Source organism: Mus musculus, chromosome 15 (genome assembly GCF_000001635.26).
Source record: "Mus musculus strain C57BL/6J chromosome 15, GRCm38.p6 C57BL/6J".
Lineage (NCBI taxonomy): Eukaryota > Metazoa > Chordata > Mammalia > Rodentia > Muridae > Mus > Mus musculus.
In genome coordinates, this window is record NC_000081.6 from 43,094,105 (window position 1) to 43,122,009 (window position 27,905).

General features: G+C 37.6%; 1 protein-coding gene across 7 annotated transcripts in view; it reads right to left on the reverse strand.

The window, feature by feature from the left end:
- Rspo2 (R-spondin 2) overlaps positions 1–27,905 on the reverse strand; it is a 150,807-nt gene that overhangs the window by 73,317 nt on the left and 49,585 nt on the right. The gene's annotated exons all lie outside the window — the stretch shown is intronic.

Below are 27,905 nucleotides of genomic sequence, written 5' to 3' on the forward strand. Positions count from 1 at the left end.
TTTGTAGTTAAAGTGTAGAGAGGGAGGGAAAAATGATTCAGATGCAGTGGTCATATATGAAGTTGTCAAAAAATATATTTAAAAAAACAAGTTCCTGCTTTACTCACATAGAAATATAAGCATATATCCTCACCCTGGAGAAGCAAACATTTAAACTTTACTAGCATTATAAAAATGAAACATTTTCATCTCCAGAGCTTAAAAATATACATTTAAATTTAAGATAAATACAAAACTTGAAGGGAATCCAAAACTGAACTTTCAAAGTTTCTTCACTATCAATTAGAAACACCAATAAATAAAATTCTAAGAAAACAAGCACTTGATATAACTTTAAAGTACTTACTTCCAAGTGTATAGGACAAAAAAATGGATAAACCAAGCAATAGACAAGAATAAATGTATAAAATATTAGCAGACTGATTTCCAGAGTGGTTGTACAAGCTTGCAATCCCACCAACAATGGAGGAGTGTTCCTCTTTCTCCACATCCTCGATAGCATCTGCTGTCACCTGAATTTTTGATCTTAGCCATTCTGACTGGTGTGAGGTGGAATCTCAGGGTTGTTTTGATTTGCATTTCCCTGATAATTAAGGATGTGTTCCTCAGAAAATTGGACATAATACTACCGGAGGATCCCGCAATACCTCTCCTGGGCATATATCCAGAAGATGTTCCAACCAATAAGAAGGACACATGCTCCACTATGTTCATAGCAGCCTTATTTATAATAGCCCGAAGCTGGAAAGAACCCAGATGCCCCTCAACAGAGGAATGGATACAGAAAACGTGGTACATTTATACAATGGAGTACTACTCAGCTATTAAAAAGAATGAATTTATGAAATTCCGAGGCAAATGGATGAACCTGGAGGGCATCATCCTGAGTGAGGTAACCCAATCACAAAAGAACTCACACAATATGTACTCACTGATAAGTGGATATTAGCCCAGAAACTTAGAATACCCAAGATATAAGATACAATTTGCTAAACACATGAAACTCAAGAAGAACAAAGACCAAAGTGTGGACCCTTTGCACCTTCTTAGAATTGTGAACAAAACACCCATTGAAGGAGTTACAGAGACACAGTTTGGAGCTGAGATGAAAGGATGGACCATCTAGAGTCTGCCATATCCGGGGATCCATCCCATAATCAGCTTCCAAACGCTGACACCATTGCATACAGTAGCAAGATTTTGCTGAAAGGACCCAGATATAGCTGTATCTTGTGAGACTATGCTGGGGCCTAGCAAACACAGAAGTGGATGCTCATAGTCAGATGGATCACAGGGCCCCCAATGGAGGAGCTAGAGAAAGTAACCAAGGAGCCAAAGGGTTCTGCAACCCTATAGGTGGAACAACAATATGAACTACCCAGTACTCCCCAGAGCTCGTGTCTCTAGCTGCTTATGTATCAGAAAATGGCCTAGTCGGCCATCAGTGGAAAGAAGAGGCCCATTGGTCTTTATCTGCCTCAGTACAGGGGAACGCCAGGGCCAAGAAGTGGGAGTGGGTGGGGGAATCTTTGGGGGACTTTGGGGATAGCATTGGAAATGTAAATGAAATAAATAGCTAATAAAAAATATTAGCAGAAAAAAAAGAGGCCTAGTGTCTATGAATGGGATGGACACCCTGCAGGATGTTCGTACTATAAAGTTGACTCAACAATGAAAATAAAACCTTAAAGAATTGTAGGAAATGCAGGTGTGAGGGAGACAGCAACAGGCGGATGAGAGTAAACAGGAGGTCTTATATACCTGTATAAAATCATCAAAGAATATATTAAATAAAAACTGCAATAAAGAAAGGATTTTAGAACACAAAAATTCTCAAAACACAGTCACAAGAGGAACAAAATTAATACACTGTATCTTTGTCAAAGAATCAAGACAGAAAGGAAAAAGGAATGCTGTAGGAAATGAGCAAAGAAGCTCTATGGCATAGAGATAAGAAGATGAAGGTTGAGAGCTGACCTAGGAAGAGTTCTGTACTGGCTAGTTTTGTGTCAACTTGACACAGCTGGAGTTATCACAGAGAAAGGAGCTTCAGTTGAGAAAATGCCTCCATGAGATCCAACTGTAAGGCATTCCTCAATTAGTGATCAAGGGGGAAAGGCCCCTTGTGGGTGGGGTCTTGGGTCTCTTATAGAACCATCTTGGGTTCTATAAGAGAGCGGGCTGAACAAGCCAGGAGAAGCAAGCCAGTAAAGAACATCCCTCCATGGCCTCTTTATCAGCTCCTGCTTTCTGACCTGCTTGAGTTCCAGTCCTGACTTCTTTTGGTGATGAACAGCAGTATGGAAGTGTAAGCTGAATAAATCCTTTCCTCCCTGACTTGCTTCTTGGTCATGATGTTTTGTCCAGGAATAGAAACCCTGACTAAGACAAGTTCTATGTGTAGAGTTAGTTTCAATGGAAGACTGTAACAAATATTACAGTGTGGTTTAAGTGAGAGGAGCTCACTGCAGAGGCTGGTCGTCATGGCTCCAAGCATCTGAGCAGAGCTCACTTCTTCTCAAGATAATTCTTTCTTCCTCAGTCTGCTCTAGACAGCCCCAGGCATTTCCTGGTTCAGGAACTGCAGTCTCTTAGTATTCACTTTGTTGGCTGCTCCAGTATCACCATGCCTATTTTTTTGGTATATTTTAAATATCCTAGTAATTAGATGTCTACCTGTATAATATTTTCACTTTTTCTTTTATTTTTTCTTTTTATTGAATATATCATCTTTTTTCCTCACATAATATATCCTTTTATGGTTTCCTGCCCTCTACTCCTCCAAGTTCTATATATGTTGAAACAAGATCTCATTATATAACCCTGGCTGACCTGGACCTCACACATTCACCTACTTCTACTGCCCAAGTGATAAGATTAAAAGGGTGTACCACCAAGCCTAGCTACTCTTTGCTTGTTTTATAAATAGAAATACTCTATTTAGGAGATAAGGTGGGTATAAGGATAAGTTGTAGAAATATGACCTAAATTCAATATATCATCACCATAAAATTTGTTATTCCTAATTTGAAATGGTAGCTTAAGATACAAAAGATTCCCTGAGTACATGCTATAAAATTTGGAAACTACACAAACTGGTATTTAATCTTTTCCTCTTTTTGGTTATTTTATTTATCTACATTTCACATGCTATCTCCCTTCCCAGTTTCCCCTCCACAAACCTCCTATCTCCTCCCCCTCTCCCTGCCTCTATGAGGGTGCTCCCCACCGACCCACCCACTCCTGCCTCACCGTCCTAGCATTCTCCTATGCTGGGGCCTCCATAGGACCCAGGGCCTCCCTTCCCATTGATGCCTCTGCAACCTATGCAGCTGGAGCCATGGGTTCCTCCATGTGTACTCTTTGGTTGGTGGTTTAGTCTCTGGGTGCTCTGGGGGTCTGGTTGGTTGATATTGTTCCTGGGAGTAGCCACTAAAAGGTCCCAAATACCAGGAAAGCAAGAGACTCCCAGGAACCAATGGGGATGACATAAGCTGCAATACCCAACAAAGGGGAAAGAGAACCTGTAGATACCATATTCAGAGACAGGCATAGCCCATGGTTGAGGGATGGGGCCACCTACCCATCTCAAAAATATTAATCCAGAATTGTTCCTGTCTAAAGGAAATGCAGGGACAAAGAGAGGAGCAGAGACTGAAGGAAAAGCCATCCAGAGACTGCCTCACCTGGAAATCCATCCCATCTGCAGACATCAAACTCAGACACTATTGCTGATGCCAACAAGTGCTGGCTGACAGGAGCCTGCTAGAGACAGAGTAAAAAAAGAAAAGAAAAAAATCTCTATCTGCCAGAGCCTTACCAATACAGATGAGGATGCTCACATACAACCATCAGATTGAGCATGGAGACCCCAATGGACAGATAAGGGGAAGGACTGAAGGAGCTGAATGGGTTTTCAACCCCATAGGAAGAATTTTTTAGTATAAGAGGACATCCTTTTGCTAAACATATAATCTTTACAGCTTAGGTTGCTAACGTTGTTTTCCTTCTCATATTCTATGATACTCTTACAACATCTGCTACCCACTTGATTCCACTCGTTATTCTTAGTTCTGCTAATCTCCTTTGAATACTTATAGAGCTCAATTCTGGGCTCATTCACCCTGAATTACATTGTTAAATGAGTTTCCTCACTTATGATCTCTGTAGTATTTCCACTGCATAGTAACACAACCAGAGATTGTGATTTTTTTTTTAATAAAGCAGATACAAGCAGCTTCTTTACATTCCCAGTTACCTTCAAAAATGGTTTTACTCTAATACTGTTGTTGGTGTCTGGGGCAAGTGTAAGTTTTAACAAATAGAACCAGTTGACTATCTCTGTGTAAGAAAGGGAAAACAGTAATACAGCAATAGAGCAAATGATAGAGTGTAGATAGCTGGGGAAGAGCAACAAAGATGAAATGAGAAGCTGTGATGGAATAGAAAAATTGACTAGGAACAGGCCAGCTCTCTCGTTTTCAGAGTTGTCCACAAAGAGTGTCCACCTAAAGCCCCCTGCCCTGTGGATTGGCATTTAGAACTCTTGTCTGAACAACTAGGAGACCAGAGCAGGAACAGGAGTTGCTGGCAGATGCTGCATCCAGAGCCCAGCATATAGGTCTGTCTGCACCCAGTGCTGCCTGTCCTCTGCTCTTGGAGTTAATTACAGATTTGTAAAAGGTTATTCGAATTGCAAAGCTAGCTTTGAAGGGAGAGGAGAATTTGTAAGGTTTATACTCATGGAAGAATGTTGAAGTGGGGTTTTCTATTCCACAGTGATCACAACACTCAAGGGAAGCTATACTTGCTTTGCGTTCAAAGGTCAAACCAAGAGCACTTTATCATCGTAAATCATACTCCATAGTAAGAATTACAGAACCAAGAGAATCAACACAAATTAAAGGCTTTCTTGTTTTGCATTTATGAATCAAAAGACGACTTTAATCTTGACCACAAAGATTTCAGAGTCAACCAATTTTGCCCTACACTTATTTTTTAAAAGGTATTCTTAAAACTGTTACAAAACATTGCTTTGGTTAATTGGACCTTGACAGACTTAAGCAATAAAAGTGAATTAGGGAACGAATGCCATAGTCTCTATCTTCCCATCTGTATAACCTGACCCATGAGGGATGCTTGTAAAGCAGGAGTGATGGGCCACACCCGAACCTAAGTGATCTCCTAAGAACAAGAGCAACATGAGGTTTACCAGTTGACTCTCTTGCCCCGATCATCCAGCAGACTTTCCAGTTTAACTGACCTTTGTTCCACGCCAATTATCTCCGCAGACTTCTCTGTATTGTAAATCAATACTCCAAGAGTAATTCGGCCAGAATATTTCCATCTATTATGTATGGTAACTACCCTAACTCTGTATCCAAACACAGGCAAAACAGAAACTTAGACATGACTATTCTATCAAGGTCACAAGTCAAATGATTCTGCCTATTTCTGTGAGATTTAATTCAAGTGTGCAGGTGAATAAACAGTTCCTAATTCTCAGCTTTGATGACCATGGTTTATTTGTGTTTTTCCTGTAAGCTTCAACTTCTCCAACCTCAAAGCCTGCTGAGACCCAGAGCCCAGTACTTCCAACCAAAACATGCTCCCAAATCTAGGCCCACCCAAGACTGGAAAGAAGCTCCTCACATGAAACATGGAGACCACTGAAAAAGGCCATGGTGATTCTGCATGAGGCCAGCCATCTCCTGGATAGGTTTGAATCAAGGAGCAAAACCACATTGCCAGTACTTGTATCATGAGAAAAGGCAGCATCCTTAGAACTTGAACATAATTCTGTTGATTCAAGTGTGTTCCTTTGAAATTGCAAACCAAGTCTGACCCTTTTTTTTTTAATTAATTGGGATGTTTTAAGTTTGATCGTGTGTTAAATGTATCCAGCTATACACATTTTTTATCTCATATGTTGACCAGCCTTCTGTTTCCAATGTTCCTGATACTTTTTAAAATTGCTCTCCTGTTTCTGGAGTTAACCCCTACCAAAGAAGACACGCACTAAGTTCTTCTAGGTACAGGCATCTAAGTTTTACAAAGGGACGGATGCCTATTTCTCAACAATAGCCTGTCAGCCCCTGAACATCACTCCTCATTTGCTCATTAAATACTATGCTACGGTGAATTACACAGATTTTCAAACTAAAATGTCAGTGTCACTTTATTATTGGAGCTAATCATAAAATTTCTAATGTGCATACTCATCCAAAAGTCCAAAGTGTATAGTAAAAATGAGTAAATTTGTGGCATCGACAATTTGAATGGGATCCAATACAACTTAACTTGTTCCCAGATGCTTTCCATAAGGCCCTGACAACACTGCTATGAAAATCCAGCAATTCGGTATATCAACACACTCAATGAAGCAACCAAGGCCATCAATTATTGAGTCAAAAAACATTTGCTAAAAATCCTTAACTCCTATCTGGATACTTTCCTGGTTTGCACGAAATTAATAGTTGCATAAAATATCACCATAAATCATGGAATGCAGTAACATGAAAACAAATTTTATATTTATTTTTAAAAAATTTTAAATTTTTTAAAAGTATATAAAATGATGTTCACAAGTCATCATAGCCAAGGTTGAAAATATTTGAAATTTTAAATGTTATTAAAATTTAGATATACACTACTAAATGGCATCCATTATAAATTTAGGAAAGAAAATAAACATGAATTTAATATAGAAACATAATAACCAAGGGTAAATTTTATGCAAAAAAGTTCTAAGGATTTTGAACTTCTAGAGCTAAATGATACTCTCAGGATTTTTGTTCATTTCTCATCTCAAGTCCTTCAACAGTTCTTTTCCAAATGAGGCTTACACAAGATAGGGAACAAGTGCTGCAACGGGAAGTGGGTATAAACCCTCATCTCTAATCCAGCATCTAGCACCAACTGATTACTAGCAAGGAGAAACTAAGTTTCTCCCACAGAGGCTTACTGGGTATACAGACCACATGGGCAGGCCCCATGCTCAGCAGTCAACACAAAATGAACTCAGTGGTTTGTTTTTTTTAACCTTACAGTCTTCTGTTTATATATTATAGCTTCTGTTTTTTGTGTATTTATAGGATTCCTGTGTGTGCAAATGAGTGTGTCTTTGCATCTATGTGTTTCTTATGGTTTTCTCTGGCTGCTTTTGTTTGTTTGCTTGCTTTGCCCTATTATGATTCGTTTGTTTTCTTTTATTATTATTTTCTAGATGCCCACTTGTTTTCTAATAAGAGAGAATGAGAAAAGTGTGAGTGTTGAGCAGTTGCAGAGGTAGAGAAGATCTGGGAGAAGCTGCAGGGAGGGACCGTTATACCCAGTAAAAACTATATGAAAAAATCCATTTTTAATAAAATGAATAAATAAAGGAAAAACAAAGGAACAACAAAGTAAAATAAAATAAGGTTTAGTAAGCTGTGACTTCACACTCAAACAGGACCTTTGAGAATTATCCACTGCTGAGGTAGAAATGTTATTTAATAATTCTATTTTATACACCTGAATTGTGTCAGTAATAAAAATTTGGATATCTCCTTATATCTAAAAGTATTCATTAGAAAAAGAATATTTCTAAAATATATTCACTCCCAAAATATGGAACTCTCTTCTAGAAATGATTTTTTTTTTGTTTTGATTTTGGGAGCATCATGCTCTGGAGCTCAAAATAAATACCTGACTTGAACTAAGAACTAAATCACAGGCATGTAGGCATAGCCCCCAGTCAAGGGAAAAAGCCACCCACCCATCTCAAAAATTTTCAACCCAGAAATGTTCCTGTCCAAAAAAAATAAAATATAATAAGACTGGGACAAAAAAATGGAGCAGAGACTGAAGGTAGGGCTATCAGGCACTGCCCCACCTGGGGATCCATTCTGTTTGCAGACACCAAACCCTCACACTTTTGCTGATGAGAAGAGGTGCTTGGTGACAGGAATCTGGTGTGGGTGTGCCTTGGGAAGTTCTGCCAGCAACTGACCAGTGCAGATGTGGATGCTTAGAGCCAACCATCAGACTGAGCTCCGGGACCCTGGTTGGGGAGCCAGCAGAAGGACTGGAAAAATAGAGAAGGATTGCAAACCCACAGGAAGAACAATGTCAACTGACTGGACCACCAGTGCTCCCAGGGACTAGACCACAACCAAGTAGAGTACAGGGAGGGATCCATGACTCCAGATATATTTGTTACAGAGGATGGCCTTGTCTGACATCAATGGGAGGGGAAGCCCTTGGTCCTGTGGAGGTTTAATGCCCTAGCGTAGGGAGATGCTGGAGCGGTCGGGAGGGAGAAAGTGGAGGGGAGCACTGTCATAGAGGCAAAGGGAAGTGGGGAAATAGCAGATGTGGGAGGGGTTTGTGGAAGGGTAAGCTGGAAGGGGGAATCATTGGAGATATAAATGAATAGAATGATTAATAAAAAATAAAAATAAATAAAAGAACTAAGTCATACGAAAGTGCTGCCACACCCTGGTCTGAAATCAGTACTCTGAATTAAAGATCTTCAACTGTAACATTTTGCTTCTAACAAAACACATGTCATAGTAGAAAAACTTACCATTAGAAGAATGTAGAATTTAAATTATGAAGAGATTTAAGAGTCACAAATCTATTTTAACACATGAAGTGCTAATATCATCCCAAACATCAGTACAACAATTATAAATCCCTAATTACCCTCCAGAGCCAGCACTACTTCAGCCATAAGCTTCATAAACTGGTACTATGGGAAAACATTTACAGCCATGATTAATTACAGCCACAGGATGGTTCACAGCCTGGGATTTTGTTTTAAATACAGTTCGAGGAAAAAAGACAATCTGCAGCACAAGTCAGCTAAGATGTTCCAAGAAGCTCAGAACACTTAAATGTCTGTGGGTCTACAAAAGACAGAGGGGCAAAATGGAGATGCTGCGTTACCGGGCATTGCTTATGGGCAGAGCAGACCTATTCAGTATGTGATAAAAACATTCTCTTTCTAACATAACAACTAATAGACTTCATTAATATTCAAGACAAGCTGCAAGCCTGGAAGAGATGGAATGACTATACGAATGGTTGCTAAAGCAAAAGTAAGTTTGGTAAACTCATTCCACCTTAAGAAAATGCAACATCCCTTTAATATGTATTTCATCAAAAATTGAAGCAAAGGAAAGCTGCATACACTGTTGTCAGGAGTCACAGAAACTTGAAGGAGCATCCAAAAAGCACATAGGTCACAATGCAAAGCACAATGTATACACATATACATTCACAATGATTAGCTTTAATTGTCAACCTGACATAACTTAAAATCCTGGGAAGATACATTCAATGTGGCATTGTCTCCATTGGGCATTTCCATTTAAGAGTGTCTTATTTAAGATATATGCTAGATAAAAACCCTGTTCACTGTGCACAGAACCATTCCCTAGACAGGTATGAACTATAAAAGGGTAAAAAAAAAATTAGCTAAGCACAAACCAATAAGCAAGTGAACATACATGGATCCATTATTCTCTGCTCTTGGCTGTGAATGTGTTCCTGCCTTAACTTCCCCATAATGATGGATTGGGACCTAAAACTATAAGCTGAAATAACCCCTTTTCTCTTTTCTCTCCGAAGCTGCCTTTTGTTGGAATATTTTATTACAGCAGTACAAATGAAATCAAAAAACAGGCAGATAGATGGGAGAGAGGGTAGGGATAGAGGAGGTGGAGGAGAAGGAGGGGAGGGATGGGGAGAGAAGGAGGGAGAGAAAGGGAGAGAGAAGAAAAGGAGAGAGAGAGGGAGAGAGAGAAGAACATGAAAGCTAGCAGGAGAGATGTGGAAGGAAGAAGACCTGCAGGAGAACGAGGTTGCCAAAGAGATAGAATGGAAGTAGATGACTTCAGTGGGAATACATGATACACCTGAAAGGAAATGTCTGTATGAAACACAACATTGTGTACAACGAATACAAGGTAATAAAAATAAAGAAGAAATATACTTCAGAGACATATTTTCTAGTAAGTTAATATCAAGACTCAAGTTAGAAGATACAGGAAATAGTAGTTATCCATAGAGCACAATAAAACCTCTCAACTCAATACTTAACCACAAATGTTGAAGGGTTTCTTTCTATAACTAACATTCAGTTTGTGGGTCCAAGTCTTAACAAGTGTTACTACTCTTTGTAACCTGACAGACTGTAGGACACAAAAGCTTATTGCATATCCCTACACCAGATGTTAATTCTGATATGTAATGAAGAATGTGCCATGAACGATGAGAAGACACTTATTCCAAAACTAAACTACTAACACACACAGAAGGGGAGAGGGGAGGGGAGGGGAAGAGAGAGGAGGGGGAAGGGGAGGGGAGGGGAAGAGGTAGGGGAGGGGAGAGGGGAGGGAAGAGGAGAAGAAGAAAACAACCAGCCACCATCAACATAAGGTCTTCAGCTGGTAGTACCCATAGCATTTAATTATTAAGTAAAGAAACATAATGGCTGAGTTGGTACTGCTCTTTTTTTTTTTCCAACAAAAAAAAGTTTAGAAAATGGTCCTTCTTTTCAAAACAAAGCAAGAATCCTATCATATGCTCTATAAAACAAGCCACCTGTTGGGATCCACACAAACATAATTTACTCCATGAATCTGTTCTAATGCCAAAAGAAAATCTTAAAGTTAGAATGCGTGAGACCCTCTAAGCCATGGTTAGAAACTGCTGTGCTATACAAATTACTCATGCTTAAACTTGGCTTAGGCTTTAACAACATACTTAAAAGACCCATGACAAAATATAGGCACAATGCTGTGCTCATGGTAACCCCACCACAAGCAGATCTAAATATATACATTCGTGAAGATTGTGAAACCACCACTTTCACATGGTCCTGTGTTTATACAAGGAGATAATCTATTTACTTAAATAGAAAATAAATGCTCCCAAACCCAATTTTGTGTTCCATAAAACATTTAAATACTTCTTACTTTAACACTATGTGAAAAGAGTTTTGCATGCTTGCTAAGTAAGTACTGAAACATATGTGTCAGTGTCTGGCCCATAGAACTGCCACTATGCAAAGACTTCCTTTCTACCTACCAAGATTATTACTAACTTAAAAGGAAGGAAGGGATGCCATACTGTATTCAACAACTCTACATAGGCCACCTACTCTCTAGAAAACAAGGTAGTGGCTAACTCCTGCTTACATCATCTTAACTTTTAGAGTAATAAATGGAAAAACAAACTGAACGGCCTACTTCATGTCAAATATAAAACCCACAAAAAGAAATCAACTACGGAGTCCCTGTGATGTAGAGGAAGAAACTTCCACAGTGCTCAACACTGAGGTTTTGAAGTAAGAATGGACACAGCCTTGTTAGCTCTGTTTTGCTTGAAAACAAGAAAACTGTTTAACTTTATGGAGAACCACTAATACTTAAGTTTAGCAAAGATTATCATGCATTAGTAATTATAGTTATGACTTTCACTTTTACACAGTAGTGTGTCCCTGTGCATATTCAACGTGGGCCATCATTTGCACTACAAACGTGCAGCAGTACACACAGGCATCAAACTAGTTCACTATAATATCTCCTCACAAAGATTTTGTTCTTAATTTTCAAACCAATGTCCTATGTTATTAAAGCATTTTAATATGCTTTCATTGGTGGATATGCTAACTTCACCTTAATCCATAACTGATGCCCCAAATGAAATTTATTCTAAGATGATTCTGTAAATTCAGATGAAGAAAAAGAAGGATGTCAAACAGAACAGAAACGCAAATGTAAAGAGTTCCCATGGAGAACACGCTACATGACAGAAGAGCAACACTTCTTGGATTTCTTGAGAACATACGTATCATTCAGAATCTTCAGGCATACGAAGTAATAAACAAATAAAGAATGCTTTCTGAGGTCACACAGCTTAAATCTGGCCCTCGCCTTTTACTTCAAAAGAAGCCATGTTTTACGTTCCCCCACTAAGCAAAACATATACAGCATCTAGAAAGAAAAGGCATTAAAACCATGAAAATCGTGAATACACCTCCAACCAACACTTCCAAATAAAACTGCTGTTACATCAAAGAGGATAATGGGGGAAACTGAGTTACAGGTTTCTTCTGGCAGAAGTTAAAGAGAAATCTCCAAAACTATAAATGAAAAGTCTTTAACTGTTTGGTCAGATAGCAAAAGGCCAGCACTTTTTAAGCAGGGAGCTCTACTTGACAAGTTCAAAGAAAACAAAAATCACCCTCAAACCATGCAATTTCCTGCAAATGAGCCACTCTCTTCACTGTCTTTGAAGACAGAGCCCATTCTGGCTAAGGGGCCTTTGAAGTCACTCAGAAAGCATACCTATGTAATTAAAAAGCCTTAGAACCCCATTCAAATGACCCAAACTGGACTTTAAGGATGCACCAAAGAGAGAAGTGTGGACAGATTTGGGAGTAAGCTGCTCACTAACCTGACTTCATTCCCTCCCGTGAACATTACAAGTAAAAAGTACATATATGTATGTATGTATGTATGTATGTATATGCATTAATTGAAAACTGTTAATAGTACTTGATGACTCTCAAAAAGGATTCTTATACATAAATTTGAATAGGCATATGAAACAATACAAACACACAAAACAACAAAATGTATACTCAAATATTTATACATGTAATTCTGAATCATATGCATATTTTCAAACATTAGGTCTTTATCTCAAGTTTTCAGGATTCAATAAATATTATCAAAAATATTTGTCTTTCAAACTTACTTGATTATCATCCTGGAACCTGTTGTATCAATTATTCTAATACTATCCTTTATAGTCATTGATAGCTTTTTTTTCTAACTAGAATCTCACCCTATGTCACACATTGCATCAGGTTTTCCTGTCTCTTTACATTTCCAGTCTGAAATAGTCCTTTCATGAGTATCATACTTTTTTCTTTTTATTACATTTTTATTATTTAAAACATTTTTAATTTAATTTTGATATTTCTCCCCTCCATCAAATTCTTCCAGATCCTCTTCCCCTCCCTACCAATACAAAAACAAAACCAAGAAGACAAAATAAAACAATACCCCTCAAAAAAGAAACAAACAAAAAAAAACAAAAATCCCACCAGTACATACATACATACATACATACATACATACACACACACACACACACACACACACACACACACACACACACACACACCCTTCAGAGTCCATCATATGTTGGTCAACTACTCCTGAGCATGAGTCCTGCCCTGGAGTGACTGCTATATTCAGTGTAATTCCACTGGAGAAAACAGAGTTACAAACCATGACTGCAAAGCTCAGGAAGGCAGTTTTGTACTTACAGCTAAACTTCCCAAACTAGAGAAGGAATTAGAATATTTACAAAATAAGAATCATAAGGTAGAGAAATTAATGAAGTTCTAGAGAATTCAGCATAGTTGATACAAAGCTCACTGATAAAGTCAAACATTTAAATAAACAATGTAAAAAGATATACTCGGGAGAAAAAAATAGTAGAATAATCCTAAAATAAATGCAGGTCAAAGGGCAAGTTTCCTGAGGCATTAAACCTACCTAGTAGCATGTAAAGTGCTACTTGGAAAGAAGACAAAAATATTGCAGTTTATTAATTTTCTCAAAGTAAATAGCTTCAAAGTGCAATGGAAATGAAACATCAGAGAGCTTCCCAGAGGAAGGATATAGTCTTCTATAGCCACAATGTTATTGTTAGACCTCAGATATGTAACAAGGATGAAATGCTAAACCTCTTGTCTGCTTCCACATATGCTCAGTTATCTCTGAAATGCCATGTTCCACCTATCCACAAACTAATTAGGGAGTATGTGTTGCCACGAGCTGTTTATTTTTATTTAATTCAAAACAAATCATTCACTATTCGTTGTCTTGTTGTTGGCATTTTTATAGCCTAAGCCAGTTGTATTACAGAATTTTATTATAGAATGGTATTATAGAATGCCTTAAAATCTGATAGTGATACAGCAATTACTAGTTTGTGATCATTAACCAAAATATATCTTACTAACGTAATACCAATGGATGAAGGTGTGTGTGTGTGTGTGTGTGTGTGTGTGTGTGTCTGAAGTTACCCAAGGGATTATCTCATAACTCTAATGAACTATGCTGCCTTCACAACCAATGAAGTGGTTTGATCAAACCCATGTCAACTAAGTAATCGAACTTAGCATCACCAAAAAATGCAACAAAGTGCCTTGTGCACTCCCCTCCCAGTGTCTTGTAACTAGGTGTCCACTTCTAAACAGATGTTTTGTCAGCAGACACTTGCAAATATTTTATCATACAATCTCCAACTGCATTTTCAGGGATGAAGAATTTGGCACCATGGAAACCATTTTCTTACTCTTTATTCCTTTCATTCTCACTAACAGTGCCCTGCCAATAACAGATCTCCAAAGGGGGTGCAGCAAATGGGGAAAAGCAAAAGTCGTAAACACTGATTATAAGATTGGTTTTTGTTCAATACAAGACAGAATCCTTACACTGATCCACAGAGACAAGTGTGTATGCAAACACACATGCATACACACACACACACACACACACACACACACACACACACACACACACACGCACAGGGCAAGAAGTAGAATTAGCTGCTTTCTGGGGGAACTGGTTTATTATAATGTTGCACACACAGCTGAGCTATTACAAAGTCTCATTTTTGTTTTACTTGTATCATATAGAAATATGTTTAATAAAAATTCTCAATTTCTTGCTCATTCTCAAAAAGGAAGGTGGCATGCCAACAGTCCTGCTTAAGTCATCAGCTAGAGCAGAGTAGCAGTGAGTTGTATTCAAATTCGTGTATTTAACACAGAGTCCATCTCTGTATGTGATGCTTGTAGGAAACCTCACTCCCCGAACAAGGCAGCAGCCTGGCCTCTAGGAAGCAGCATTCTCATTTGGGCAACACAGCAAAGTTCATGCTGTCTTCGACAACCTTTCACTGACATCTGATTCAGTCACTCACAAGAATCCTTGAGTCTTCTTATAAACCATTGCAAATGTCCTCAGTGTAAATTAATTGTTAATCCATAACATGATGGTTTTTTAACTGGAACTTAGTAGAACCGGCATAAAAAGAACAGATGTTATCATATAAATAGTATTAATAAAAACCAAATTAGATTCACATATGAAACTATTATAAACACATGTAAATGTTTCTTAATTTTATAGCCATGTCAAACAAATACACTATGCACAATGCTTGCAATTCTTTAAGTCTATGCTCATAGAGTAAAAGTTTACTGGTAGGATATGTGACAAAGTCATATATCTGGAAAAAGATAAAGCCATGAAAAGAAAAGCAACACATTTGGAATGTTGTATCATACAACAAATAACAAATTTTTATGAGAATATTTGAAAACCTAGCCAAAAAAAAACAGAAAAGTTTAAAGAAACAAATGAAAGTCCTCGCCATCCGATCTTGAGCATAGAATATTGATTCTTTGAGAAATACTGGCTTTCCCACTGAGGCCAGAGAATCACAAGATCTAGGTCAGGCCGGGTAACATAGTGAGACCCTGTCTTATTTTTTAAGTGAACATTTAACCTTTTTGTCTCCAATGTCCCTCTTTAACCATGGATAGGAGGGTGGACTACAAGGGAGAATATGGGGAGGGATAATGAGAACTAAAGACCTTCTGAATAAGCCAACTGGAAATCTATTCTGTAGAAGCTTCCTAAACCATTGGTCCTCAATGGAGGAGTTAGAGAAAAGACTGAAGGAGCTGAAGGGGTTTGCAACCCCATAGAAAGAACAACATCAACCAACCAGATCCCCCCCCCCCCCAGTAACTAAATCACCAAACAAAGAGTACACATAGAGCAACCCATGGTTCCAGCCTCATATGTAGCAAAGGATGGCCTTCTTGGATATCAATGGGAGGAGAGGCCCTTGGTTCTGTGAAGGGTCGATGCCCCAGTATAGCAGAATGCCAGGTAGGGAGGAAGGGGTGGGGGGAGCACCATCAAAGAAGCAGGGGGAGGAGTGATGGGATAGGGGTTTCCAGAGGGGAAACCAGGAAAGGGGAGAACATTTGAAATATAAATAAATAAAATATCCAAAAAAATAGAAAAGAAAAAAAAGAGAAATACATACTTAAATAAATCTTTGTATTTTAAATTACATATACATTTCTCCTTATATAGCTCACTATTAGTTTATATAAAATATAAATATGTTCAGAATAGTATCTAATATATGACTGATAACTCTACAAAGCATTAATGAATAAAAAGTTGAATAGAAAATATAGCCACCAACATGATTTTTATATCTTTATGATTAGGAAAGTTTAACCATAGAACCCACCCAGGAGAGATGTAAAATGTTTATTTCAAACCCAGTTAGTATACTGAAGGAAAAAAAAAGAAATTGTGCCTCCATATTCCAAATAGATTGAATGTTCTTTTCTGGCTGTGTGTGTCATTAGGTTAAAAAATGACTACATTAATTTCTCCATAAAGCACCTACATTGTTTCAAAGCTGATCTGTCCTGGACACAATGGCATACAATTCCTCTGCATGCAGTACAGTGTGTGAAACTAGGGTAAAAGAATAGAGAGGAAGGGCAGGGGGATTCCTTAACTCACTGTTTGTTTTCTTTCTCTGTCATATTGTAATCATTAAAATATATAATGAAGTTCTGGAGAATTGTATGAAGACTAATCAAGTAAAAAGAAATTTATTAGAATTAAATAAAATGCTACAATTGGCTAAAAAGCTTTCTAAAATATATACAAATAGCATATATAAAAATATAATAATATTATTATAAAATATAAAAATATAATAATATTATATATGTTTTAATGTAATAGCCTATGATTGTGGGATAATCCCCCAAAAATCTGCCTAACAAGATTCCCACTGGCACAATAGTGGCATGAATGTTAAAGGAGTATCCAACCACTTTATAATTGGATATAAGGCTCACTTCATGGCATAAACCTTGCACTGTTAATAGAGCCAAGAATCTGTGGATAGATGAGTAATACATCTTGAAAGAGAACCTAGTATTATCTTTCTGCTAAAGGAGTCTAGAATGAAAATCACTGCACATGATTTATTGCTATACCCACATATTAGTTTATCTCTCAACCCTCATCAGAGAGGCTTCAGCTTACAGTAGATATCAATTAACACAGAGACCATCAACTGGCCAATATGAAGAGAACTAAGGCACTATAGAGTTATCAACCATAAATGGGAGAGTTATAGCATATGTCTCCCCACAAGGCTCTAGTATCTTCACAGAAGAGTCAGTAGAAAGATTTTAAGAGTCAGAAGTGAATACCTTTAAGTAAACAATGTTTCAAACAGAACAGGAAAGTGGCACATATGGACTCATAACAGTTTTAACAACATACACAAGGCCTGCACAAGATCAAGCCAGACAAAAATCCCAGCATGAGAAGGTGGAGAAGGGAGATGTTGATGCTCATGAAACCATACTACTAGCTGAGAAGCTACTGGCATCTGATAGCATCTCCTTCTTATGAGGGACAGTTAGTTTTCTTTACTTATGTGACAGTAATATGCTGACCACTACAGAGAGGGCCCCGCTGTCAAGAGTATCTGGGCAACACAACTAAATTGGAAAACAAACAAACAAACAAACAAACAAAAAACAAAAACTCAAGTTAGATACATAGGTGAGAATGGAGTGTTGAATCCAGTAGTAAGGGGATGAAATACTTACAGGATACTGTAAATATCAAATAAAAGAAAATAAAAGAAAGAAAGAGTATGAAAGAGTATGAAAGAGTATGAAAGAGTATGAAAGAGTATGAAAGAGTATGAAAGAGTATGAAAGAGTATGAAAAAAAAGTAAATACTCAAAAACAATTTTTTTTTAGAAAAATTTAAAAAGTAAACTTAAAAATTGGCCTCTGGCCATTGGTCTTGCAAAGATTCTATGCCCCAGTATAGAGGAATGCCAGGGCCAGGAAGTGGAAGTGGGTGGGTTGGGGAACAGAGAGAGGGGGAAGGGTATAGGGGATTTTCAGAGAGGAAACTAAGAAAGGGGATAGCATTTGAAATGTAAATGAAGAAAACATCTAGTTAAAAAAAAGAAAAAGAAAACATTATTTGCAGGGAAAAAAAAAAAAAAGAAAGAAAAATCTTTGGGACTGGGTAGATAAGATAGCTCAGTGATAAACAGTGAGCCCTCTTCCAGAGGACCCAAGTTCAGTTCCCAGCATCCATGTGAGGCAGTTTGCAATCACCTGTAACTCCAGCCCTAGGGGATCTGACACCTCTGGCCTCCATCAGCACCTGCCTGCAGAGATGTGCACATAATTATACATATTGTTTAAAAAGTATTAAAAATAAATATTTTTAATAAAGAAAACTCATCTGCATGTGGTAACACAACCCTTTAATCCCAGCACTCAAGAGGCAGAGGTGGGCCAACCTGGTCTACATAGCAAGTTCCCATCCAGAATTACATAGAAAGGTTCTATCTCCAAAAAAGGAAAGGAAAGAGGAGATGAAAGGAGATGAGAGCTCCCTGAATGACTTAACAGCAAATGCTCTATACCAAACAACAGGTGTTGAGGTTTGATCTGTTGCTATGTTTTATAATACTAAATACTACCCCCCAAGGTCTGGTTGCCCTCAGGGACAAGGAAATCATAACATGTAACCTTGCTCTTTAATTTCAACCTACTGGTTGAATAAAGACACCTACAGCCTATAGTTGGGCAAAACAATTTTTTTTTTACAAAGAAAAAAAAAAAAACTGGCCTCTGGGCAAGCAAGCACAAGAGAGCATCAGTAATGAATAGCATCAGGGTTTGGTGCCTGGACCTGGAGGGGAGGCAACATTTGGGATGTAAATAAAGTAATTGATTAATTAATTAATTATTTAATTAAATGTTAAAGGAGAAAAAAAAGGAAATGGGTTCTCAAATATCTATCCTGGTGATATAAATCTCCTAGAATAGAACTTCACAATACTGAATTTTATACCTAACCCAAAAATATCATTTCCAAGAATCTAGCTGAAAAAAATAATTAATTGGGTAAATGCACAAATAAATTCAACTTAGATTATTGAGTTTGTTTAAAGTCAGCTAACTACCTTCTGTACATCTACAAAATACAAAATACCTAACGACTATTGATATTGACTGCAAATAGCCACTGATTGATTATGTGTAACAGTGTTAATATGTAAAAGATTTAGGGGACAGATTATAAAATAGTATGTATTTCTATTTTTCTTTACTTAAAAAAGTACATATACCATGTACAACATGATATTTTGAAATATTAACTGAGAGGGGCTTTTTCCTTTCACTTCATTCAGCCCTTGGTCTTTTTTACACTCAAATACACAAGTGGAATTTGCTGGCTCAGAGAAGATTGTCAAAGAAAGTAAGACAGATGCTCAAATTTTAAGTTTCCAAACAGAATTTTAAAATCTTGGAACAAAGCTCTGTTCTTTCCTTTAATTTTACTGCATTGTAAGACACTTGGCTTTGAGTATTAAAACCAGAAACTCAAGACTCAGAACAATAAATGTTCTCATAGGTAAACATGGAACGGTAACTATCAGAACAAATTACCTACTTTGGCAGGATAAAAATGTTGAGGGAAAGAACTGGAAACAGAGGTTGAATAGGTCCTTCCAAGGAGACACAGTTTCTCACCTTATAGAAATGGTAAAATTGTTAGCTATATCCTGCTGATGAGTTTAAGAATCTGATAACAAATGACACACCATAGTAGCACCCACCAGGAATACTCCTTCTCTTGACACTCAAAGTGACAGCTCAGGAGAGAAGGTAGAGAGACCTCCAGGCAAAGAGAACTTGAAGTGGCCTCTCTAGCCAGAAGCAGTACAGGAGGCCACCCAAAATTTGTCTATGATGAACTGAGAGAACACAGGCTAGAGACAACCACAGAGCCAGGACAGAAATTCAGAATCTGAAAGGTGAGCAGAGTGAGCCCCCACTCATATTGCTGCTATGCAATGACATGTACCAGGCAAGGAAGAGGACAGATGAGCAATGGCAGCCACAGCAGGAAGTGCAGCATCACAGGACTCTGGCCCTCTATGGCCTTCCCTCCCCAAACATGATGGAATCCTTGGTGTAAAAGTGTGTGTGGGGGGGTGGGGGGGTAGAACAAAGGCTCACCTGGAAATGAAATGGAAAAACAATTAATTGGGACAATTTACTACAATTAATTTTCCACTAAGAAAATTTTCTCTAATCCTTGAAATAGAAACTAACTTCAAGTATGGAAAATAAAGTTACTATTTGCACCACTGAGCAAGGACATTTCGAAGAACAGATCTTTCTTTTACACATATGCAAGGAAATATTATACGATAGTGTCAATACTGTTGCTGCAAGTTGTTGTTGTTGTTTTTATGGTAACATCTTGCAGGGACCCACATTATTTTTGGTTAATAAAACCAGTTCCCATGTTCAAAAAGGCTAATAATTATTCTGTCAGAATAAAGAAACTCAGAATAATTATATTACCATAGTAATTTTGATAACAAAGTACTCATCGTGACCCTCCACTCCTTTGTCCTTGCTTTAAGTTGTCCAGAGTTTCAAATACAGAACTAATTTAAAACAAAGCAGACAAAGGTTCACCTAATCAGTGATTTCCCTGAAAGAACAAAGCAGGGCATGTGTAGTTTAGCCAGCATGTGCTAACTGCACTTACTGAACACAGCAAGGAAATAGCTGTGAAGTGGAGAGTTACTGTCTCTTTAAAGAACACATAAAGTCCTAATTTGCTTAAAACACACAGGAACCCAAAGACCTTAATAACCTTAATTACAACTCCCTCCAAGTAGAACATTCGTAAGCCCTAAATCCCTTTGCTCATTTTTACTGCCAGCAATTAGGCAAAGTACACAGAGCTGGAACCCTGTGTGTTTGAGTTTAAAGGTATCTAGAAACATTTGTGTCACTTAAGCCTGTGTTTGCTCATATTTTTTTTTCAATTCAATGAAAATACTTATAGAGATAATGAGGTGGGCAGGACCAAGAGGGAGAGAAAGACTGAGAATCAGAATAGAAATAAATTTATAAACTAATTCAATACTCAAATAAACAATACTTAGCTCTTATTCATATAATTTGCTCTCATTATTCCTCTGCCCTTCAGATAACATGTGGAGTAGGAAATCTGAAACCAAGATTGATTTAGCACAAACTGTGGTGCTAAATTGGCAGGGATGCTTTAAAGTCTTGCTATGCAAAATGTAGTCCTCTGCCCTGCAACATCATCATCAACAAAAGCTGCATCTTGGGCCTATCTTCCATGCAATTAAGGAAGATTTCAACTAGATTTTAACATACCACCTCACATTCCAAAGAAAGGATAGGTAAAACAAACCATTGTTCCTGAGAAGCCTAAAATTATCCTTGTGATTTCCTACATATGTAAAACATGTATCACAAAAATTAAGCCATAAAAACTGAAGAGGAGATTTCTATTGCATAATCTGAAAAGGGAAATTGAAGTTATGTACAAGGGAAATTTGAAAGTTCTGCTCTTTGAGATAATTAGTAGACTCTATCCAACCTCCAATACAAGAAACACCCAGATGGGTAATTACTATTGTAGTCAAATATGGTCTATATAATAAATCTTTCTCCCAAAAACCTGGAAAAATGAGTTTTGAAGGCACCCTATCTAAAGGAGAACTAACAAAGACAAAGAAATATAAAAGTTAAGTTCCTCTGATTTTTATCCATCAAAACTTGTAACTCTCATATTAGGATTTACTCTAAATTTATATGTGCATATCTGGCTGATATCTGAGCCTAATGGTCCATCTACAATGGGTCAAACTTTACAAGTGTTCCCATCTTGGATTCTGATGTCGTCTCTGAGGCACATGCTATAGGGAACAGGGGGTTATTTTTTACTGTCAATCTCAAAAGTTAAGACAATGCCCAAATATTCATCTTTATAAGAAACCATCATGAGTCTTCACATAGTTAAGTCATTTTTTTATGTTCTTTGTATTTTCACTCCTACTTCCTCTTAAGTAACCAGTTCTATAAGTTAATGACCTTTGGTGGAGGTGATCATTTTTAATTTAGGGCTGGCTACATCTTGGACTATACTGTACATATCACCCATCGCATCAAACCGTCAAAACAAAATGATTACATATCTCCATGACACCCTCTAGAGATCTCTGTTGCCCCTATTTTTTACTCCATGGATGGATGCCTTTTATCCTGACCATTTTTAAATCCCTCTTCTATGTTTGTTACTGGTGTTCTATATCTTTCTGGGGCATTATCGGTCCATTATGCATATTTTTATTTGTTCAAATGTAATAGAAATATTCTGTACTAAATTTAAAGAATTGTTTCCAGGGCCTCATGATCCTAAGAGTCAATAATAATATGGTATCAGCATACTAGAAACCTAACCAAACTAAATTTATATTGGCTTTTTTAGCTTTCTGCTTTCACTGGCTTAGTTTTGACTTTCATACATATAACTGTTCACCATGATTACCATAAATGTGTCTGTCTCGCAGATTTGAAGAAGGGCCAACAATTTTCCCCCACTGGTCTAGACTTCTACATTTTGCCAGAGTTTATTGGTATTTATAGCTAATAGTGCAACCTGTACGTACTCCAATCATAGTAAATTAAGACTAACTCAACCTTTTAAATGTGCCAAGATTCCTCTGTCTTTCCTCTGAAGAAAATTATGCAACCTATCAGTTTTGAGATAGTTTGTCAGCCACAACTGAAATAGCATAATGCATCTTGCAATTCCATAGTAACAATTTTGTTTTAAATACAAAAATTCAATCACTTTTTGTCATATAAATACATAATTATATTTAACTGGTCAGATGGTTATAACATCTAGGCATAACTAGGCTTATGAGGCAATTCTATTATAACATTATTCTCCCTCACAATTTTTATACAATTGTCCTTGTGTATATTAATGTTACATAGTATTAGGTTTCATGTAGACAATTACATTAACCATATCATCCTTTCCCGTTATCTCCATTTAGTCTTACCACATCCTTTCTCCATTCTTTTCTTTTCTTCTCCTATTCTTCTTGATGCTTTCATGTCATATTTGTGAAGGGGTCTGTGTGTGTGTGTGTGTGTGTGTGTGTGTGTGTGTGTGTGTGTGTGTTTACATAGCTTGGAAGAATTCTAGGACCCATAAAAGAGACTAAACAATGCAATCAACATGCAATATTTGTCATATTTACTTGATTAGCACTATCCTTTGTTTAAAATTCTTAGCATGTGTTATATACATACAAAAATGACAATATTCTTGATAAATATTATAAAGACTACCTTGATGTTTTTGCTAATATTTGACCCCATGTAATAATAGTTTCAAGAACCCAAACCATGACAAAAGCTTTCTCCTTGATCAAACTTTCACCAAACTTCTCTGAGACGTCTTCTTCCCCAGTCCTTGAATTTGGTCCATTACTGGGCACAATTAATGCTAGAACTGACTATGCAAGTTAAGAGGGAATAGTCAGTCTGGATGTCTGATGGAATCCCTCATTCCTGGACATCTCATCCCCCTGGTAAAGTCATGGAGAGAGTTCAGTCTTTTCAGAATCCCCTCTACTCATGGCTTCTTTTAGTGACTTCCTATATACTCCCATCTCTGCTTGCCTACTCTCATGCTCTTTGATAATAAGTCCCAGACCTTATTTCTTGTACCCAGGAGTAAGCCCAGCTACACTGAGGTCTTTTAATTCCTACTGTAAAACTTTTTGAAAAAAAATTGCTTTTGAAACTTTACTATCCAGCCTTAGTTCACCAAACAAAAATAAGATATTAGTTATCAACAACCCTCACCATTTTTGATGATAAAAGTAAGAAATTGCTAGAAAGAACGAGAGCTTGCAAGAGAAGCATCAGCTTCTAAATTGAACTCTTTGAAAAGAGCTGGAAAGAACAGTTAGAAAGGTTGTGATTTAGCTCTATGATAAAGCACTTGCTTAGCAAACACACAAACACACACACACACAGAGAGAGAGGGGGGGGAGAAGAGAAGAGAAGAGAAGAGAAGAGAAGAGAAGAGAAGAGAAGAGAAGAGAAGAGAAGAGAAGAGAAGAGAAGAGAAGAGAAGAGAAGAGAAGAGAAGAGAAGAGTAATGGCCATCCAGAGGCTGCTCCCTAAGAGTAAAGAGATCTAATAAATACCACTATCACTCAAAGCAGTCATGTATGGTCTTAAGACAGTATGATGCATATATCTTTTCTCAATGAGCTACTCTTGGGTATGTCCCAAGGGTTGTAAAGGTAAGAGAATCTAGGAAACAGGGTATCGAACACAATTGAGAAGTTGAGGGAATCCTTAAGATGATTGAGAGAAATCCCAAGATAAAAGTAAAGCAGGCCTTATATAAGACAGTAGTGCAGTTGATTATATATCAAAGACTACGAACAAGGATTCCTCTACTCAAAAGGATAAAATAGTTAAAGTATTCTAACATGCTAAGACCGGATTCAGACAAACTGAAGGGTTTTCAGTTTAATTGGAAGATACATTTAGAGAAGAAATAACATTCCAGAGAAAATGACTCATAAAGTAAGAAATGTCAGAATCACACACAAGAAGGTGGGGTTGTGATATAGCTCAGTGGGTAGAGTGACTGCCTAACAGGCAAAGCCCTGGCATATGTATCTCAGCAAAACATAACCAAGCATGGTGACACAGGGCTGTGATCTCAGCATTCAGAGGCTCATCAGAAGTTCAAGCTCACTTCCTACTACACAGTTAATTTAAGACCACATTGTGATATAGGAGATGCTTGGAAGGACAGAAGAAATGGAAAGAGGGAGGAAAACACAAATCAACTCATTTTAAGGTGGGCCACTGAGAAATGTGGTCTCGTTTACCTACAGGATCCAAGAGCTTTCACATTTCCTTAAATTAAAAAAAAAATGGACGTCCAAAGGAAGAATGCTTATATTAATGATACAAGACATTTGTAATAAATCATCTCACACTGTGGTATTTTACTGATATTTCCCAAACCTCTGTTAGGTCAACAGGGAGACCTCAAACTGCCAAACAGTTTAACCAGAACCATACCAAATAACACTAGGCCACACAGAAGTACTTTTCTATATATGAGACAAGGCCATACATGTATGATTTCAAAATTCATGCTGTCCCAGTATTGGTTAAAGCTTATGTATTTCTAGACTCAGCAAAAATAAAGACATCATTCAAGCCAAAGGAATTTTGTATTTAGTAAGAGTTTAATCTCTTTGTTCTTATTTGCCAAATGTCTGTGTTTAATATGACAGAAAGGGGGTATGGATATGATTGAAAACCCAGACAAAGCATTAAAACTAAATGCATATATCACCAAGTGCTAAAATTTCATCTGTAAAAGACCCAAAATCTGAAAGTGCCAATACTCTAAATTCCATGCCTTCATCTTTTAGTAATTTTGGCCTTTAAATGCAATGATTCACATATTAAAATGGATTTCATGCCAACTCAAGAACTGTATCTGTTACTGCATGCATATTTACAATAGTTCTAAAACTCAGCTTATGGTACACTTAAATGTAGCAAATGTATTTATTCTAGAATATATCAGTCTTCATAACTCCATGCTCTAAACCCTCATATCTTCCTAATGTCTTTTCCAGAAAAATATCTAAAGGCTTTATTTAGAAATAAAGTCCCTTTATCATACTTTAAAATCTATTATGGATTATTATCCATTGTTATTATTTTACCCATTATCCATTTTTCTCCCACTTCCCAAATAATGTTAAATAGCATCCTGATTCAGGACTGGTATACAAAGCATGAAATCCAAACTTTGAATTCCTATTCCTGTTTTTCATCTACTCCAAGAATACATCCAAACCATCATGTCCTTATTCTGAGTTATTATTCCAATTCATGCTTCATATAGTCTCCATTTTCTTCATATGTCCACTAACACACATTTTTTTTTGTTATTTACTGTATCCTGGGATGTACCAATGATGAACTAAAGCAATAAACAATTACCTCCTTTCTCATACAAAATATCTTTTTTCATTGGATATTTTATTTTCATTTCAAATGTTATCCTCAATTTCCACCCCTAGAAATCCCCTATCCCATCCCCTCTCCTCCTGCTTCTATGAGAGTGTGCCCCCTTTACCCATCCACCCCGCCTCCCCACCCTCACATTCCTCTACACTGGAGCATCAAGCCTTCACCTGACCAAGGGTCTCTTCTCCCATTGATGCCCAATAAGGCCATCCTCTGCTACATATGCAGCTGGAGCCATGGGTCCCTCTTTGGTTGATGGATTAGTCCCTGGGAGCTCTGGGGGAGTACTAGTTGGTTCATATTGTTGTTCCTCCTATGGGGCTGCAAACCCTTTCAGTTCCTACAGTTCTTTCTCTAACTCCTCCATTGGGGACTCTGTGATAAGTTCACTGGTTGGCTGTGAGCATCTACCTCTGTACATGTCAGGCTCTGGCAGAGCCTCTCAGGAGTCAGCTATATCAGGCTCCTGTCAGCATGTACTTCTTGGCATCCACAATAGTGTCTGCATTTGTTGACTGTATATGGGATGGTATATATTCTTTGTAAAAAATATTTTATTTAAGTATATGAGTACACTGTCATGTCTTCAGATACACCAGAAGAGGTCATGAGATCCTATTACAGATGGTTGTGAGCCACAATGTGGTTGTTGGGAATTGAAATCAGGACCTCTGGAAGAGCAGCTAGTACTCTTAAATGCTGATCCATCTCTCCAGCTCCCTACAATAGATCTTGGTTACAGCTGTCCCTCCCTCCACTCTTCCCAGTCTCTCTCTAGCACATACTCTTTTTACTTGCCTCCTTAGAAACTAAATTAAGGCTCCTTATCATCAGGAACATACAGTCAAACAATGTATGCCTGCATGGTGTGCCACATTTAATAGAACATTGGGAGGCAAAGGGAAATCTATCTCTAAGGCTTTTTCACCACCATTGTAAACAGCATTAAGATATTGTATAGATCATCTGCTTAAAGGATAATCAACTGTATCTCCTTGCCAAATAAATCATTAACTTACTGAAACAGTTTGACTCAATGAGATATAGAAATAAATTACTTCTTATTAAAGGTTCCCTTTCTTCAGTTACCCCCAAGCTTCACTTTCTAGTTGGATGTCACTTCCATAGTACAGAACACAGATTCCATAAGTAAAAACAAATAAGAATATACTATAGTTTTAACATATGGGAAAAAAACATTTCTTTTCATTTTAAGTTGCTTTTAAACATAAAACCTCTCCCATAGTACCCTTCCTGTAACACAGGTAGAAACTGCTTTTGTTCTCGTGAGCCTGGAGAACATTAGTGTTGGAGGGACATAAGTCTCCCAGCATGCTTGACGGGAGCAGTGTTGTCTACCTCTTAAAGGAAAAGGAATAGCCTTATCTTTGTTTGCCCGTTAGGGTCATAGGTCAATGGGCACAGAGAGCAATAAAAAGAGGTCTTCCCTAACATGCTATTCCTACACCTCAGTTCTCTAAGCCTTAGCAGCCCATTAAAGAAAGTCTCATCTCATTCTTAGTACTTTCAAGAGGCAGCATATACCTCAGAAAGTCTCCCTCTTCTTCTTGAGAGGTTGGGAAGATAAGTGAAAGCAAGAGCCAGAACAAGAGAACAGGCATGAGCAAAGGAGAATGTACATGGCTCAGCATGTGTCCAAGAATGGAAGCAGTACCTCTCTCCTTTCTACCAATAGCATTGAAATTTAGGGGATTTTCTTCATGTCCTTACCCATGGGGGGATTGCTCTGGGAAGAAATAGCACTTCCACTCTATCTCCAGGCCTAAACACATATGAGTTTATGTGGAATGGAGGTTTGGGTAGCTAATA